This window comes from Phaseolus vulgaris, chromosome 11, assembly GCF_000499845.2.
Source record: "Phaseolus vulgaris cultivar G19833 chromosome 11, P. vulgaris v2.0, whole genome shotgun sequence".
NCBI lineage: Eukaryota > Viridiplantae > Streptophyta > Magnoliopsida > Fabales > Fabaceae > Phaseolus > Phaseolus vulgaris.
Genome location: NC_023749.2, coordinates 34,083,118 through 34,101,696, shown reverse-complemented (window position 1 = coordinate 34,101,696; position 18,579 = coordinate 34,083,118). Strand labels below are relative to the sequence as shown.

General features: G+C 39.0%; 1 pseudogene; it reads right to left on the bottom strand.

The window, feature by feature from the left end:
* Window positions 1-14,855: 14,855 nt before the first annotated feature.
* LOC137825211 (senescence-specific cysteine protease SAG39-like) lies at window positions 14,856-15,973 on the bottom strand (annotated as a pseudogene).
* Between the last annotated feature and the right edge of the window lie 2,606 nt (window positions 15,974-18,579).

Sequence of the window (18,579 nt, the reverse complement as noted above, 5' to 3'; positions counted from 1 at the left end):
ACGTCTTCGTGCGCGACCTCAATCGTCAGCTAGGGACTCCTTCCCACTGGTTACCTGTGGATCCCTGCAAAAGAGGACAAGAGGGCGCCCTAGCGGTCGTTTGCACTCCGACGCTCAAGTCAGCCAGCGAGAAACACCAAAACTGTGCACCTCCGTCTCTGAGCACCGCGTATGGCACTCTGAAGGTCTTAAAAATGGACTGTGTATTGTGTGTATATTCTCGTTCTGGCAAACAATCTTTCCCTAGTCCCTTGTGCCTAACCTCAAGGCTCGAGCAAGCAACTAGAGTGTTTCTGGAAAATTTGCCAAAAGTTCGAACCCCGTTCCCAACATTCAAAGCGCTATTTAAGCTCTTCCCATATTCAAAGCGCATTTAATTATAAAACTGTTCAGCACATTTAAGACGTTTGAAACGTGCGGGAGCATTTACAGTACCTTAAACGCTCGAAACGGAAAATGTGTTAAATAACCTTAATTACCTCACACCTGGCAACGTGGCGTCTCCATCCTGACTTGGCTGCTGTACACGTGGAGGGCCTCACAGCACCGTTACCCTATCTGAGGGTGTTTCCTCGCGTGAGTCCTCTTACCTGGGAGTGCAACTGCGCAAGGGGTGACTTTTTGGGTGCCAACTCATGCCCCCAAGCCTCTAGTCACTCACTGTGAGAGCGTATCTACCTTCCTCTCGTGCCCTGTGCCTGGCTGCCCCCGGGCGTGACCCCTCTCCTGGGTCATACCTATCCCAAGGGCGTTTCTGGACGGCAGGTGCACTTCACGAGGCAGGTTGCTCTATACTGGCGCTATTTCTATGGCCTTGAAGCCACCTTTCTCTTCTCTTTATTACTGTTCCCTGGTTATCCAGGTTTGGGGCCTTCCCCCGGCGTCGCCCCCTCCATGGTCTTTCCTACCCACGGGTATCGGGGAGCAGCGTTGTGGTCACCTTGCCCTTGAGCCATTCCATCTTGGCGACACCCAGTTGGGCGGCGCCCTATCCTGGCGACGTCCTGCTAGGCAAGGCCTTACCTTGGCGACGCTTTCTCTTGGTGAGGTCTGTATTTGGCGTCACCTCCACCTAGGCGACACCTTACGTTGACTTTGACCTTTACGTTGACCTTGACCTTGACTTTGTCAACGCTTGGGTACGGGACGGTACAGTTTCAGCTGAGGTTTTTGGCTGGTTTTTCTACTGTTATGATTGTGTAGAAAACTAGTTTATGTGCCATTATAATCTGCTATGAGAGATGCTTTGCATTGCATAGTTTTTTGTTTTGCAGGTGTTTTTTCAGATTCAATCAAGATCAACACAAACAACTAGGGATTTGTCTTCATCAAATAGGGGGAGATTATTGATCATGTGTGATCAAGTGCTTTGAAGAATCCAAATCCAAGATGTTTGATGAAAGGCTACTGTTGCTGCTGTGTTTGGGTGGGATATGGGTAGAATAGAGTGTGATTCACTCCTTTGTTGAATCTAAAAATGATGTGATTTAAAACCTTTTTGAAATCAAGTGTTTTTCCAACTAAGTGAATAACAACCTGTTGTTTTCTCGAATCAACCGGTTGTTTTGCTCTTAGGAGTTTTGAAAAAGGTTGAAAACTGTTTTGGTTTGGTTGACTTAACTGTCAAGCCAAAACAATCAGTTGTTTCGTGATTTCAACCGATTGTTTCTTTGAAAATCCTATCAGAATTTTGTTCTGAATGGTGAATCTGTTTTAATTGTTTTCTAACTGAATACGCTCCTTCACTAAATGCTTTGACCAATCTTTGGAAAATATAAATGGTTTTTTTATTTTTCAAACAAATAAGAAACAACTTTGAGAAATTAAGTTTGATAGATTTGATTCTATGATTTTCAAGATTCACATCAAGCTTTGGATTTTCAAGAGAGAGTGGAATAGGATTGCAATTGTATTCAATTCAGATTGTACTATGATCAGGTGTAATCCTTTCTAAACCTACTGTATTTCTGGTGTTGTGTTGCCAATGAGTATTGTGTGTTCTTGAGGTGTTCAAGATCAATACTCTTGGTGTGGTTTGCCAAAGGTAGTGTGTTTCTTGTAGGGTTCAAGGTCACTACTTTGGTGGTTTGTGTTTGTAATCTGGTTTGATTGCTTAGTGGATTACCCAGTGGTATTCTGAGGACTGGATGTAGCTCTTGGTTTAAGAGTGAACCAGTATAAGTTCTTTGTGTGATTCTATCTTACTCTGAACTTCTTTTAATTCTGTTTTATAGTTTATCTAATATAAACAACTAATTGTTTTTTTTGTGTATTGCTGCTTAACTGTTTGAGTTCTTGGCTAACTTGATTCTTGTTCTGGATTTATACAAAAATATTCATTGAACCTGAAAAAGTTTTGAAAAACCCCCTTTAAACAATTCACTCCCCTCTTGTTTAAGGCCATATATTCTAAGAGTCTCCTCCAGAGAACCCTCCAGATATAGTATGGATTTCACCGTGGATGGGCACCTTGTGCCTTTGCTCTCCCGTCGGTGCTTCTTTTGTTGTCCCCTCTTGGTCTCCCTACATATAGTCATGCATGAAACCATCCTTCAACAGTCTTGAGAACTGGTAGCGCAAAGCTAAACAGTGCTCAACGCCGTGTCCATAAGCCTTATGGAACTCACACCAAGTATTCTTTCTCGGTCCCAAGACCTTATCGGTCTTTGGTGGGGACTTCAATTTTTTCGCAATAGCCGGGATGGCAAGTAACTCCCTATAGGGCATTTTCAATTTAGGCTGGGGAGGCGGGTTGGTGCTTGACCTCGCCCTGGATTGGGTCCCAGTGGACTCATAGGGTTTTTTCCGCGCTGGCTTCTTCTCCGTTGTGGTCTCGTGTACCCTCAAGGGTTGGGTACGACAGTTCTCCTGGGCCTTGGTTGGCCCTACGCCCATGCTCCCACGCTTCGTGCTCATCGATTCTTCAGCTTCGATGTGGGCGACTGCTCGCCGCTTGATCTCTACCAGCGTCCTGAGTCGATTTGTTATCAAAGAATTGCTAAAAGGCCCCGACCTTATCCCCTTCACAAAGGCATGTACTATCAATCCCTCGTCGTGGGTGTGGAGTTGTACCACCAACACTCCAAATCGATTTAGGAAGTCCTTCACAGATTCCCCTTTGTTTTGAATCACCCCAAAGAGGTCAAAAGGAACAGTGGGTGGTGCTTGATTCACCATGAACTATTCCCTAAACAATGTGGAGAACTGGTCAAAAGTGGTTATAAGGCCGTTGGGTAGGCCAATAAACCACTTCAGTGTTGTGCCTGAGAGTGTGCCCGTGAATAGTTTGCAATGTGCGACATTTGTGCCAACTTGAATCATTGTTTGGGCCTCAAAGGCTGCAAGGTGGACGTCCGGATCTTCGACACCAGTGAAAGTGATCTTAGGCGTCGTCATGTTTTTTGGCACAATTGCGTCTAAGATCTCTTGTGAGAAGTGTTGAATAAAATTTAATGTAATTTGTGGAATATGTAAAAGGTCAAAAGTTGTGAGTGGGATTTTAATTATGTTGTTAGTGGGGTTTTAAGGCCATAATGAAGATTTTTCTAGAAGAGCTTCCTAAAGCCTATAAATAGGATGCTCTCTCAGTTGTAATATGCACCACAAAAAGAAATACAATAGAGAGAAATTCAAAGAAGAATGTTTTATGTAGAGAGAAAATTCAAGTGTGAGTGATTGCTTGTTTTACAATTTGGTATCAGAGCCAATGGCAAATGTGATGGGTCAAATACCGCTACCACGGTTAACAAAGGCGACCACATATTGATGAGAATCAAATAAAGGAGGCTTTTATTAATGGAGGAAGAGGACATCCACCCTCACATTTGAAGTTCTTCCTTCTAGTCTTCTCAAGATTAAAAGAAGACATAAAATAAAGATGAGGCCCAAGCCCAAAGCCCAAGCCCAAGCCCAAGAAGGCCAAAGCCCAAAGAGCCCAAGTCCATCCCATGAGGGGCAAGGCCAAGCTTTGAAATACTCTTGTATAGTTTTAGGAGGTGTGGTTATTAAATAAAGGTAAGTGAAAATGTAAAATAAAGTCACATTGTCCATGTGACTTAGGAGAGTGGTGTAGGTGTAGTTTTTGGGAGGTGTCATAGTAGAAAAAGGTCACACCTCCCATGTGACTTGTTTTTGGTGGGAATTTCAATTGAGTTTATTTGAAATTTCCCACCTATTTTTCAGCACCTTAGGCTATAAATAGAGGTGCTTCCTTTGTAAAATTCAGATTGGAATTAATCTAAGAAAACTCTACTCAAATTTTGAGTGAACTTTGGAGAGCTTTGAGCCTTCTTCTCTAGTCTTATCTTGATGGATCAATGGAGTCCTCAAGTGGCGGCATCACTCTCATCTAAGAGCATTCCACACTTCTAGTGGCGAGATCATCCATCCTCCTTCCATCTTCAAGAGCATTTCTTCTCTCCTTCCTTTCTCCTCTTTCATTTGTTTTTGTTAGCTTGTGTTCTTTTGTTTGGTTTGGTGTTCTTGCTGTTTTTATGAGTATTTTGGTTCGGCAGTTTTATAATTCTGTCCATTCATCTTGTTCCTTTGCTTTTCTTACTCTTTTGTTCGGTTCAATTTGACTAAAATTGGTTCATCCAAATGAGTTTGGGATTTGGTGCTAGTTTTTGGTGAGTTCTTGTCTTAGAACAATGATCCAACTCTAAGAAAAGTGCCTCTATAATGTCCAACTCAAGGTGATTCCTAAGAAGGTCAAGAACCTTTCTCTATATCGCTATTGGAATCACATCACATATGATAATTGGAGCATTCAAATGAAAGCTCTTCTCGGTTCTCAAGATACATGGGATGTGGTCGAAGAAGGTTTCGAAGAACCAACAAATACCACGGGTTATACGGTGGCTCAAACCAAAGTGTTGAAAGAGATGTGATCAAGGGATAAGGCGGCACTATACATGTTGTTCCGAGCGGTTGATGAGTCGGGCTTTGAGAAGATTGTCAGTGCAACTACTTCAAAAGAAGTGTGAGACATCTTAAAAAAGGTGTTGAAAGGAGCCGACCGAGTTAAGCAAGTGCGTCTACAAACTCTTCGTGGCGAGTTGGAGAGCATGAAGATGATGGAGTCGGAAAGTGTATCTGACTACATTACGCGTGTACAGACTGTGGTGAATCAACTTAACCAAAATGGTGAAAAGTTGACCGATGCATGAGTTGTGGAGAAGATTTTGAGAACATTAACTGACAATTTTGAGAGTATTGTTTGCGCAATAGAAGAGTCAAAGGACCTAACGACGCTCACAGTCGACGAGCTTGCCGGTTCTCTCGAGGCACACGAGCAACGAAAGAAGAAGAAGAAGGAGGAAACACTCGAGCAAGCACTTCAAACCAAGGCGTCAATCAAAGACGAAAAGGTACTCTATCATCAAAATTCTCAAAATAGAGGGCGTGGTCGTGGAAGTCGTGGAAACAGTCGTGGTGGAAAAGGCAACAACCATGAAGGGTACTATAAGGAGAAGGAACAGTTGAGCCAACCAAATTGGCGTGGAAGAGGACGTGGTAGAGGAATAGGCGGCCGATCGAATTATTCCAACATCGAGTGCTACAAATGTCAAAAATATGGTCACTATGCGAAGGATTGTAACTCTGACAAATGTTACAATTGTGGTAAAGTGATGTGATTCCAATAACATGATATGGATATAGAATGAATGGGTAACTCTAAAACAGCAAGTAAAACCCAAGAACTACTCAAGAACAGTTCAAGGAACACAAGAACCGTGCCAAGAATAGAAATTAACGCAGCATACAAAGAACTATTGATTGAAACAAGCTAAACAACATAACCCATGGAAAGGAACTTGAAAACAACAAGATGATCACATGTAATTTGATACCAAAATGGGACGAACCAAGAACAGCAAGGAAACAATGGATGTAGTTCAAGAACACTTAACATGTACAGCTTTCCCTCAGAACTACAAAACTTGGTATTTGCATGGTGAAGGATAAAGTGTAACATGCATCCACCAATGAGATATTAATATATTTAAATATTTATTGGTGTCTTTTATTTTATAATTATAAACATACACATTCATTAACTTAAAATTATTTATTTCAGGCATCAGATTATGGAAGTGGTGCTCATTCACCTAATCAAGTAATAGGATCAAGTGCTGGAAGCAAAATTGATTAGGGATGTGTGTTTTAATTTTAAACTTGATTAGGGATGTATGAACTTTTGAACAATTATGTGTTGTAATTTTAAACTTGATTAGGGATGTATGAACTTTTTATGTGTTTTAATTTTCAATTACATATAAATTTTTGGACATTATTATGTGTGTTTATATTTTCAATGAAAAGAATGGATGATTATAACTTTATACATTATTTTATTTTATTATGAAAAAGTGGTGGTTAAATTTTATAATTGTATAAAACAGATTATTAAAAAGTGGTGGTTAAATTTTATTTATTCAGAATTAAAATTACGTTAGTTAAAAATGTCACTATTTACGTATATTATGACGTCAGAATCTTCTTCAATGAATGTAATTGTGACACTTATAACTGACACTACTTACGTATATTATGACATCAGAATCTTCTTCAATGAATGTAAATTGCGACAGTTATAACTGACACTACTTACGTATACTATGACACCAGAATCTTCTTCAATGAATGTAAATTGCGACAATTATAACTGACACTACTTACATATAAAAACCGTCACTACTTACATTATGTTTAAAGTGGTGGGTGTTGCGGCGGGTAGGGTAAAACCGCCACATTAAACTTTGTGGCAGCCAGTTCTATGGCGATTTGGGAAACCGCCATAATATACGAAAATAACCGCCACAATGTACACTGTTTTTTGTAGTGATCACATAAAACCTCATCTTTATACTTTCCTATTGCAAAGTTAATGAGGACTTGTTTGTTAACCATGATTTCACCTTCGGTACTAAGCCATTGCAATTTATAAGGCTTGGTATGAGAAATAGTGGGTAAGGCTAACTTCTCCATAACTCTTGTACTAGCCACATTAGTGCAACTACCCCCATCAATAATCAAGGAACATAACTTGTTGGTGATAAGACAGCAGGTGTGAAAAATATTTTCTCTTTGGGTATCATCCAATGATTTTGGAATTGTTCCCAGCATTCGCCTTATCATCAATAAGTCACCTTCATGTGGACTTTCGCTCTCATACTCACTTGGAGTCCTAGGAGGTGTGGATGATCTAGAGTTTGCGGATTCATGTTCACTCACCACTTCCCCATTAACATTTATCATCATATTTCTTTTAGAAGGACAATTAGCCGCTATGTGAGCATATCCTAAACATTTAAAACACTTTTTACTTGAGGATTTGGTTGGTGATTTATGATTAGAAGTGGAAGGCTTAGAATCCATAGCTTTAGAAGATGAATCTTTAGAAGGGAACTTTGAAAAAGATTTGTTTTTATTTTTCCAAGAGTTGTTGTAGTAACAAACATGAGTAGAATTTTTGAAAGCCATTTTCCTTGCAATTTGATTTTCAATCTTGATGGCAAGGTGAACTAAGGTTTGTAAAGATGAATACTCTTGAATTTCTACAACATCTTGTATATCCCTTCTAAGACCACTTATAAATCTAGCAATCTTTGCTACCTCACTTTCATCCAAATTTATTTTAAGCATAAGCGTCTCTAATTCCTTGAAATAACTATCCACACTTAGCATGCCTTGGTGAAGCCATTGGAGCTTCAACATTAGGTCTTTCCTAAAGTGTGGTGGAACGAACCTATCGCGCATACATTTTTTTAAAGCATCCCAGGAGTCCACGTGAGGCCTCCTTCTAAGTCCAATGTCCATGAGTGTCTTATGCCACCATTGTAAAGCATAGTCTAGAAATTCTATAGTGGTTAGATGTACCCTTTGGTCTTCTTTGACCTTATATACATCAAAAATTTGCTCACATTTTGCTTCCCATCCTAAGTACACATTAGGATGTCTTTCCCCACTAAAGGTAGGTAATTTTACATAGGGTAAGTAAGGTTTTTCTTCATGGTGCCTCCTTTCTTCATGGTGCCTTCTTTCTCTATGATGATGGCGGTGGTGTTGGTGAGTTTGGTGGTATCGTCCTCCATCTGATTCTTCTTCATGGCCAAGGTGATTAGAAGCGCCTCTTGAAGGACTTCTATGTGAATGGCGCCTTCCATGTGCAGAATTGTTGGATGTGGCATGATTTTCTTCAAGCCTTTGCAACCTTGCTTCTAATTGTCTTATGGCTTCATCTTTTTGTGCAATGGTCTTTTTGGCATCCTTCAATTCATCTTTAATGTATGCTTTTGGTGCAGAGTTAGACTCGGATGAACCACTACTTGAATAATGCTCCATTTTAATAACAAAACAGTACACAAATGAACAAACAATTAAGAGAAAACAAAGTTAGTAAAACAAGTGAAAAATGGCAAAGATGTTTGCGGTTTTGTGACAAAATTTGCACTCAATCCACTCCAAAAAGAATTCAATTCTCTTCCAAGTTAATCTTGTGGTTTGGTGATTCTCAAGTGAAATATGTCAAAGCACTCACCCACTTTATCCAAGTGCATCCACCACAAAACTTAAAGAACAATAAAAGACAAGCAAGAAAAGGTGTAAACAAGAAAGGCTATAGAAAAAGGAATACAAGATATATGACAAACTCAAAGAATAGTGAAAAAAAGACAAGCAAGAAAAATAAGGTACTCAATTAAAGGATGACACACAAAAGAAACCTAGAGAAAAGCACTAGAATAGATGAAGAAAAAAAAAGAACTACTGGAATTTTTTTATAAACTGTGCGTGACTTTATAGATTTATCTGGAACTGTATAATGCAAACTGGATTATGAATTTTAAACCACAGAAAGTTCAAGATCTTATCTCAACAATGGCACTGAAATTACACAAAAACAGTAAGCCAATTAATTGTGATAAATTTTGCAAAATCATTGCCAGATTACCGTATTTTTTTCGCCAGAATTACACATTGGACGTATTTCATTTATCATTTTTTTTGTACATGGAATTTTGATGTACTTCTTTTTTCTACTTTTTTATAACACTTTGAAGAACTCAAATCCAGAATTTCAGAAATTTCCAGTAAGCAAAGAAATTTCAATAAATCGAAATAGTCAGCACGTTTTCAAGAAAACAGAGGAAACCTAACTGGAATGAAAAACAGAATTAAGAACTTCAAAAGACATAATAGAAGTGATGTTTAAGAATTTGTATAGGTCTATTACACAAGTATGAACTCAAAACTAAAAAGAAAAAGCACCAAAGGATCAAGAAAACAAACACATAAATCTGTACTCAACACAAAATCAAGAAACCAAAATTATCAACAAAAGGACTAAATAGAATTGATAACATTTTGGAGAAACATGACTTTGACAAAACTAATAAGGATTCAAAAATCAAAATGACACAAACACAATGTAATAAGAACAAGAAAACAGCAAGAAATAGTCAAAAAATAAACATAAAACAGAAGGGTAAAGACAAGAATGTAAAGTTCTTGAATTAAAAGTGCCAAAACAACTCAAACACACACAAGAACAAACCTAAGACTCATGATACCGCATGATGCGATTCCAATAACATGATATGGATATAGAATGAATGGGTAACTCTAAAACAGCAAGTAAAACCCAAGAACTACTCAAGAACAGCTCAAGGAACACAAGAACCGTGCCAAGAACATAAATTAACGCAGCATACAAAGAACTACCGATTGAAACAAGTTAAACAACATAACCCATGGAAAAGAACTTGAAAACAACAAGATTATCACATGTAATTACCAAAATGGGACGAACCAAGAACAGCAAGGAAACAACCAAACTGCACTGCTTAAAGGAGAAATAAAGTGCAGAAAATGAAAGGGAAAACAACAAAGAACAGATTCCACCGAATGGAATAGAAAACACAAGCAAGAAACACAAAAATGGAAGAAAACGGAAGATGGAAAAAGTGACTTATGGGGTTGTAGACCAAGGGAGGATCTTCACGCCACTTGAAGGGTGGTTTGCTCCAAGATGAGTGGGTGGTGCCGCCACTTGAGAGTCCCAAGAGCTCACAAGATGAGACTAAGGAGAGAAGAAGAGTCAAGCCTCACAACTTTCTCTAAAATTCACTAGAATTTCATTACTTTCAATTTCAACTTGTTTTACAATGAGGCAAGGCTCTCCTTTTATAAGGTGAGAGATGACCGGCCCTCTAGGTAAGGAAGGAAGGAAAGGCTCCTTCAAGTTCCTTCTATGAACAAAAGGCGCCTAACTAGGCCAAATGGTGACCTTCCTAGCCATTTCTAAGTAACTAGTGACTAAAAGTGCCTTTACATGCATAGTTTCTTTTGTTTTCCTATTTAGGCACTTCCCTAAGGCTATCCTATCCTATTTACAATTTAATACAAGAGATATTACAAAGAGAGATTTCATTTAGCAATATCTTCCCAATGATCTAGCCATGCTCCTAGTGATTCTTTGATTGGAGTGGGTTTGGGCTTCTCCATGAGTTTCGTCTTCTTCTTCTTGAATGTTGGCCTCTTTTTCATCTTCATTTTCATCATAAAGTGGGGCATTTTGCAAAAAATTGTCGAGCTGATATAAAGATAGAAGAAACAACCAACCTAGCCATGAAAGTCGAAACGAATGAAGGTGTTCTCTTGATGGCTCAAGATGAAGTCAACATTAATAGTGACACTCTGTGGTACCTCGACTCAGGAGCAAGCAACCATATGTGCGGTCATGAGTACCTATTCAAAGATATGCAAATGATTGAAGATGGTCATGCGTCATTTGGAGATGCATCAAAGGTGGAGGTCAAAGGGCGAGGTACGTTTGCTACTTACAAAAGGATGGCTTAATTGGGTCACTCCAAGATGTTTATTACGTACCAGACCTCAAGACCAACATTTTGAGTATGGGGCAACTCACGGAGAAAGGTTACTCGATTTTTTTGAAAGATCGGCTACTACACTTGAAGAACAAGCAAGGGCGTTTGGTTGCTCAAATCGAGATGGCAAGAAATCGGATGTACATGCTTAATTTGAGAAGCATACGAGAAAAATGTTTGCAAGTCAACATAGAAGATAAGGCATCACTGTGGCATCTCCGTTTTGGTCACCTCAATCATGGTGGTCTAAAAGAGTTAGCGAAGAAGAATATGGTGCACGGGCTACCGAACATGGACTACGAGGGAAAATTTTGTGAAGAATGTGTGCTTAGCAAGCATATGAGAACCTCGTTTCCAAAGAAGGCTCAATATTGGGCTAAGCAACCTCTCGAATTGATTCATACCGACATATGTGGACCAATTACTCCAGAATCCTTCGGCGGTAAAAGGTATTTCATTACCTTTATCGATGATTTCTCACGAAAGACTTGGGTTTATTTTCTGAAGGAAAAATCCGAGGCATTTGAGGTGTTCAAAAAGTTCAAGGTGATGATGGAAAGGGCAACTGATAAACAGATCAAAGTTGTACGATCTGATAGAGGTGGCGAGTATACTTCAACAACTTTCATGGAGTATTGCGAGGAGCAAGGCATAAGGCAATTTCTAACTGCACCATACACTCCTCAACAAAATGGTGTGGCTGAGAGGAAGAACCGGACCATTGTCGACATGGTTCGATCAATGCTTAAGAGCAAAAACATGCCAAAGGAATTTTGGGCGAAAGTTGTGCAATGTGCCATCTGTGTGCAAAATCGATGTCCACATGTGAAGTTAGATCATCAAACACCACAAGAGGCATGGAGCGGACAAAAGCCAACAGTTTCTCATTTCAAAGTGTTTTGTAGTGTGGCTTATGCACACGTACCAGATCAACGAAGAACGAAGCTCGAAGACAAAAGCAAAAGGTATGTTTTTATTGGGTATGATGAGAAGACAAAAGGATACAAGCTCTTTAACCCGATAAGCAAGAAGGTGATAGTGAGTCATGATGTGCGAATAAATGAAACAAGCAAGTGGGATTGGAACAATTCTTCAGAGGTTATGATTGATGTTGGAGAATCATCAATAGTTGCACCGACAAGTATAAATTCCGAAACAACCGATGATGAAGATGAACCACGACAACCTAAAATTCGAAGTTTGCATGATTTGTATGATTCGACAAATGAGGTACACCTTGTATGTCTTTTGGCAGATGTAGAAAATATCAGCTTTGAAGAGGCGGTGTGAGACAAGAAGTTGCAAACTGCCATGGATGAGGATATTAAAGCGATTGACTGAAACAACACATGGGAGCTAACAGAATTGCCAGAGGGAAGTCAACCCATTGGTGTGAAGTGGGTATTCAAGAAAAAGATGAATGCTCAAGGTGAGATAGAGAGGTACAAGGCGCGACTCATTGCAAAGGGATACAAACAAAAGGAGGGAATTGACTACGATGAGGTGTTTGCTCCCGTTGTAAGAATGGAGACAATTCGATTGCTCATTTCCCAAGCGGCTCAATTTAAATGGACGATATTTCAAATGGATGTCAAGTCGGCATTCTTGAATGGTGTGCTTGAAGAAGAAGTCTACATCGAACAACCACCCGGGTACATGAAAATCGGAGAGGAGAAGAAGGTGCTAAAATTAAAGAAGGCATTTTACGGGTTGAAGCAAGCACCGCGGGCATGGAATACTCGTATCTATACATACTTCAAGGAGAACGGGTTCAAGCAATGTCCTTACGAGCATGCTCTTTACACAAAGAACGATGGAGGTAACATGATATTTGTTGCTCTTTATGTTGATGATCTCATTTTTATGGGTAACAATAATGAGATGGTAGAAGAATTTAAGGGCACAATAAGACGGGAATTTGAGATGACAGATTTGGGATTGATGAAGTTTTTCCTTGGTTTGGAGTTTAGACAAGAAAAGACAGGTATTTTTGTATCACAGGAGACATATGCAAAAGAGATTTTGAAGAAGTACAAGATGGAAAATTGCAACCCAGTATCAATACCAATGGAACCAGGTGCGAAACTCTCAAAGTTTGATGGAGGAGAACGTTTCGATGCAAGTAGATACCGGAGTTTGGTAGGAAGCCTTCGTTATCTCACATGCACGAGACCGGATCTTTCATTAAGTGTCGGCATCATAAGTCGATTCATGGAGGAACCGATTTACTCATATTGGAAGGCTTTGAAGCGAGTCCTACGGTACATCCAAGGTACTGTATCACTCGGATTGTTCTACTCAAAAGCAGAAGATTACAAGTTGGTGGGTTACTCTGACAGATTGGTGCGGAGACATAGATGATAGGAAAAGTACATCGGGATATGTATTCTTTATGGGAAACACAGCATTTTCTTGGCTTTCAAAGAAGCAACCAATCGTGACGCTATCGACGTGTGAAGCTAAATATGTGGCAGCATCTTGGTGTGTATGTCATGCGATATGGCTTAGAAACTTGTTGAGCAAGATGGAGCTAAAGCAACTAGGTGCAACCGTGATTCAAGTTGATAACAAATCAGCAATTGAGTTGGCAAAGAACCCAGTGAACCATGAAAGAAGCAAACACATTGACGTTCGTTTTCACTTTATTCGTGATCATGTGAAGAAAGGAAGTGTGGAATTGGTGCATGTGGCAAGTCAGGATCAAGTTGCGGATATCTTCACAAAACCACTACCGAAAGTCCTTTTCGACAAATTCAAGAAGATGATTGGCATGATGGATGGTAGAAACATTTAAGTTTATGGGGGAGTTTTGTTGAATAAACTTTAATGTAATTTGTGGGTTTTAAAATTAGAAGTTACTAGAAAAGAGTAGAATGAGAGTTTGGATATGTAAAAGGTCAAAGGTTGTGAGTGGGATTTTAATTATGTTGTTAGTGGGGTTTTAAGGCCATAATGAAGATTTTTCTAGAAGAGCTTCCTAAAGCCTATAAATAGGATGCTCTCTCAGTTGTAATATGCACCACAAAAAGAAATACAATAGAGAGAAATTCAAAGAAGAGTGTGTTCTTTAGAGAGAAAATTCAAGTGTGAGTGATTGCTTGTTTTACAAGAAGGGCATTGTGCGGGCCCTATTTTGGACAGGTGGGTACTGATCGCCCGTGGCGCACTTCCAATTCCTGTGCAATTCCTCATTAGCTCTGCTTGGTTCCTCATTAGCTTCCTGCAATGCATCCAACTCAGTCCTAAACTGGTCTTGGTTTTGAACCTGCTCAGCCCTGGTTGTCGCCACTGTCTCTTGGAGAGTTGTGATGATCTCCATAAGCTGCTGGGTTGTGGGGGCATCGCCTTCTTCAGATCCAGCGGGACCGCTTTGTCGAGTATTTCTCATGCCTTTCGATTGCTTTGTTTACCAATGTGGATGGGTCCTAGTTTTATCGGGCCCTACGGTGGACGCCAAATGTTCTTGCCGGTTGACATGGTCGTCGGTTGACTCTGATGGTTAGTTTAGGCTCCGCTTGTCTCCCCTTGAATCTGCACTTCTCTTGGTTGTTGGAGGCTTTACCTGTAGAGACAAAGGAGGTTTTATGGCAGTTTGCACTCCGACACAAGTCAGTAAGGACTTATGAAAGAATACGGAACAACTTCTAATTTTAAAACTCACAAACTAACATTGAAAGTTTATTATGTTAAAGTTTATTCAACACGGAATCGTGGTTGGTAATTCTTCTGCCATTGTTTCCGAACACAATGAGGGAGGAAAGCCTAACCTTTTATACTATTGCGCGCGTTAGATGTTCGTTAACAATTACTAATTAAATAAATAGATATAAAGCATATATAAATTATGCATCACCATAAAATCATTACTCACATGACTAAATTTCATTTCCTTTTTAGTGAATAATTGATTAGAGAATACAGTGTTAAACACAAGTTTAGGTATGAAGAGTAGTGTACAAGTTATAATCATGCAGTAGGATAAGATGCCATCATCGCTATCCCACAGAGTCCTTCTGCAGCAGCTACATCTCTTTGCATCCTAATGTAGCCTTCTTCACCCCATTCTGTTCCCCATGAGTTCTTTACCAACCAATACTTCTTCCCATCATCGCTAACACCATATCCCACAGCAGTCACACCGTGATCCAACTCAGTTCCACACGAACCACTGAACACACCACTTTTGTAAAACTGAAAGTCAGATCCACTGGCATCAATTGCTACAGAAACTGGTTGACTGCTAACAGCTTTCTCAAGGGCGCTTTCGTTGTTAACGGGGACATCTTCGTACCCAGTAATGGTTGCACCATTCACCGCTTCTGCCTTTGCATTGCACTTTCCATCTACACCCTTATAGGGGTAATTCACTTCAGTGTTTATTCCATGATTTTTTATGATGAATTTGAAATACCATCCATAAAACCACCTTCACACCCTTGGTCCACACCTTTTGTGTCACAGTCAACAAGTTCTTGTTCTGACAAAGAGATCAATTTTCCAGAAGTCAGTGCATGGATTCCTTCAGTTGCTGCAACCGCTGAAAACGCCCAACAACATCCTACAAGATAAATTAATAGTTAGACAATCATTGAGTTTATAATTTGACATGGAAATGTGAATGAAGAATGATGCATTTTCTTACCACATTGACCTTGGTCCTTCACGGGTGTAACTGCACCCTTCTGCCTCCAGTCTACTGTGGACGGAATTGCAGTCACATTTTCATACTTAAAAGTGGTTGTCCTTAGGATTGAGGAACACATGTGCCCCTTGAACCTGTTTCTGCCTGCTATGAATTCCTCGTTGGTGAGGTCTGCAAATTGATTAGTGCCTAGCTGGTAAGGTTTATTGGCAGCATTGTTGAAGGTTTCAATATAATTCACATTTTTTTTTAATATCCTGAAACGCTTTTCCCTTTCCTCAGGGTCGTTGTACACACTGCCATAACGAGTCATCCATTCTTCATGCCTCTCATACATGGAGACATCATCTTGGAGAGTGCGACATGTGACTTGAAAACCCCAGAATCCCATGCAGAAAAGCAACGCCAATGAAATATGATAGAATTGATTTTTTGAAACCATGGTGGCTTGTGTAGTGTGACAGTAATTGGAATAACTACTTTGCCGCTGAGTGAAGTGTGTGAAAGATTTGTTATGGTATTTAGGATTGTTTCTGGTGTTTATATAGGTATGTTAACGTTGAATTCTAAATTAGTTTTAAGCTTTATACTTAAATCTCAAAGCACGTACCTACGAAATTAGACTCTTGTTGTGCTGTTATGGACAAATTGTTTGTCAAGCGTAGATGCTTCCAACAACCATACTGCCAAACTAGCTTTCAAGAGGACTGTGCGTGTTGGAAAAGTTTTGGAGCAATAAAAAATGGAGCTTTCAAAGATTTATCAACTGTGCAGGAAAATTGCTAATGCATAATCAAATAAAAACTTGGAATCTTCTAAATCAAATTTATAATACATATTTACTTTCTAAGTTATATCGAACATAAATACAAAAACATATACACTTTAAAATAATTAAGCTAATAATTATATTCATATAGATACTTATATAAAACTTTCAATCACTACAATGTTAAATTATTATATAATAACAATGTTAAATTAATAATAATATCATAACATATTCCCAGTATGGATGTATGGATAAAATATTTTGTAATTATCAAGTAAATAGTCCCTTTGTTTGGTAGAGAGGACAGTCATTCCCAATATAGATATTCGGTTATGCATTAGCAGAATGCATGCATGCACTTGAAACAATCAAATTTCCAAACTTCTATAATTCCTAACTTTGAACCACTCCCACACTGTATAACAGCCACTTGACAAATAATTATTGGTTTAATATTCAACGTAAAATTGATTATAAATACCATCAAATACTTATAATCATATAGAAACTTCCAGAACACATTTTCTAGACTAACTATTTAGAAGTGAATTTAAACGGGCTTAAAAATAGATTCTGATATGGCGTTAAGAAGTCAATGATCCTGCAAACTATTACTGGCTAGGAAGATGTCCCAGTTTTTGCATTCTGATACAAAGTAGACTTTAAGCTAAAGGAATCAGGACCATAAATGAGTCAAAGAGAAAAGTAGGAAGGCACAGGTGTTAGAGAGAGAGAAAATAAATTGTATGAAACAATTGTAAATCATTACAATGACACAGAAGGAAGGTTTGTGTGTATATAGTATTGACAGAGTGCGGTTTAACCATACAAAGAAATGCTCTAAGAAATATGAATTTGTCATTTGAATGGTCTTTCCCCTCTCTTCCTCAAGAAAGGGAGATCTCTACAAGTTGAGAAGACGTCTATGTTAAAAAATGTCTTCATTAATCTATGTCAGTGTCCAAAAGTATACTACTATTTGTCAATTGAAGCAACACGTTATACGTCGGAAGACATCTTCACTGCAAGGAATTGTGAGGCCACCAATGGGATGTTCATATCCGAACTCTTCAACAGTTTCATTCAACAAATCCTGAAATGAAGGTTGATTCAAGTATGATAAGGGGACTACAAACCGCTTCATTTTCTCTCCGACATAGACTGCAAGATAGTCCTTTGGCACATCCCCTGGTTTTGAAGATACTTGATTTGTTGCAAATAAAGCCTTTCGGATACCATGTAAACGAAACCCCATTGTGTTGATTTGGGATGAGAATGGTTTACGAAAAGTCTTGAGAATAAGCTCTTGAGTTTTGAATGCTCTTGGATGTCAATGATCTGCGTTGATCCTATAAATTAGCCATGAATATATAGAGAAATGAATAGATAAGACATCATTGGCTGCATGAATTATTGAAGGAGGGATACGCAATGGGAGTAATTGGACCAATTGAAAGACAAGGGCACATGGTGTTGTCTGATTAAGGTTTAGTAGTTGCTGTCTGTCACTGTGATACTATTTGATGATACATCCGAGATATGTAGTTTTGAATGGAAATGTCATCTCAAATATTTGAGGAAGTATGTGGTATGTCTAAAGCTTATCCACCATTAAATTAGCTTTATGGCAATGCATGGACAAACATAGGTGAGTAATTTCACGATCATTATCGCAATGCTCTCTCACTCAGTGTCCTAATCCCTGAAAACGACTTCTGCGGCCATACCGTGTGATGTTGTTTTCTTGAGTCATCTCATGGCCAACTGTGAACATTATATATAAGGTTTGGCTCTGTCCTATACCTTATAGCTCCACTGTGATCATAAGAGAACCAACGTTGAATAATTGTCCGCATCACGAGGCATTATGAACCACATTTTATGTACATCAAATTCCAACAAACATAACATGAAATTTGAATAAAAGAAGTTCCTCGCTCCCACCACCCTGAGTAAGCTAGTGTCGATAAGATCAAATTACACTTCTTTTTCGTAGATCCAAAAGGTGGGTCATTTCTATTATGTACATGCTAACATGATACGTTGATTATTCAGAAAGCCCTCAAAGACAACGCCACATGCCATGTCTCTCATTTGGTCCCATGAGTCCTATTTTATTTCCCTCCTTCGCCAATAATTCAAGTAACCAATTCATAGTTTTTTCATAACCTTTTATCTGTATATATATTCACTTATTCAAGCATTTAGGATCACTACAAATCATTCGCATCCGAAACCATTCAAAGTTCTCAAGACTTCTCCTATATCCGTTATCT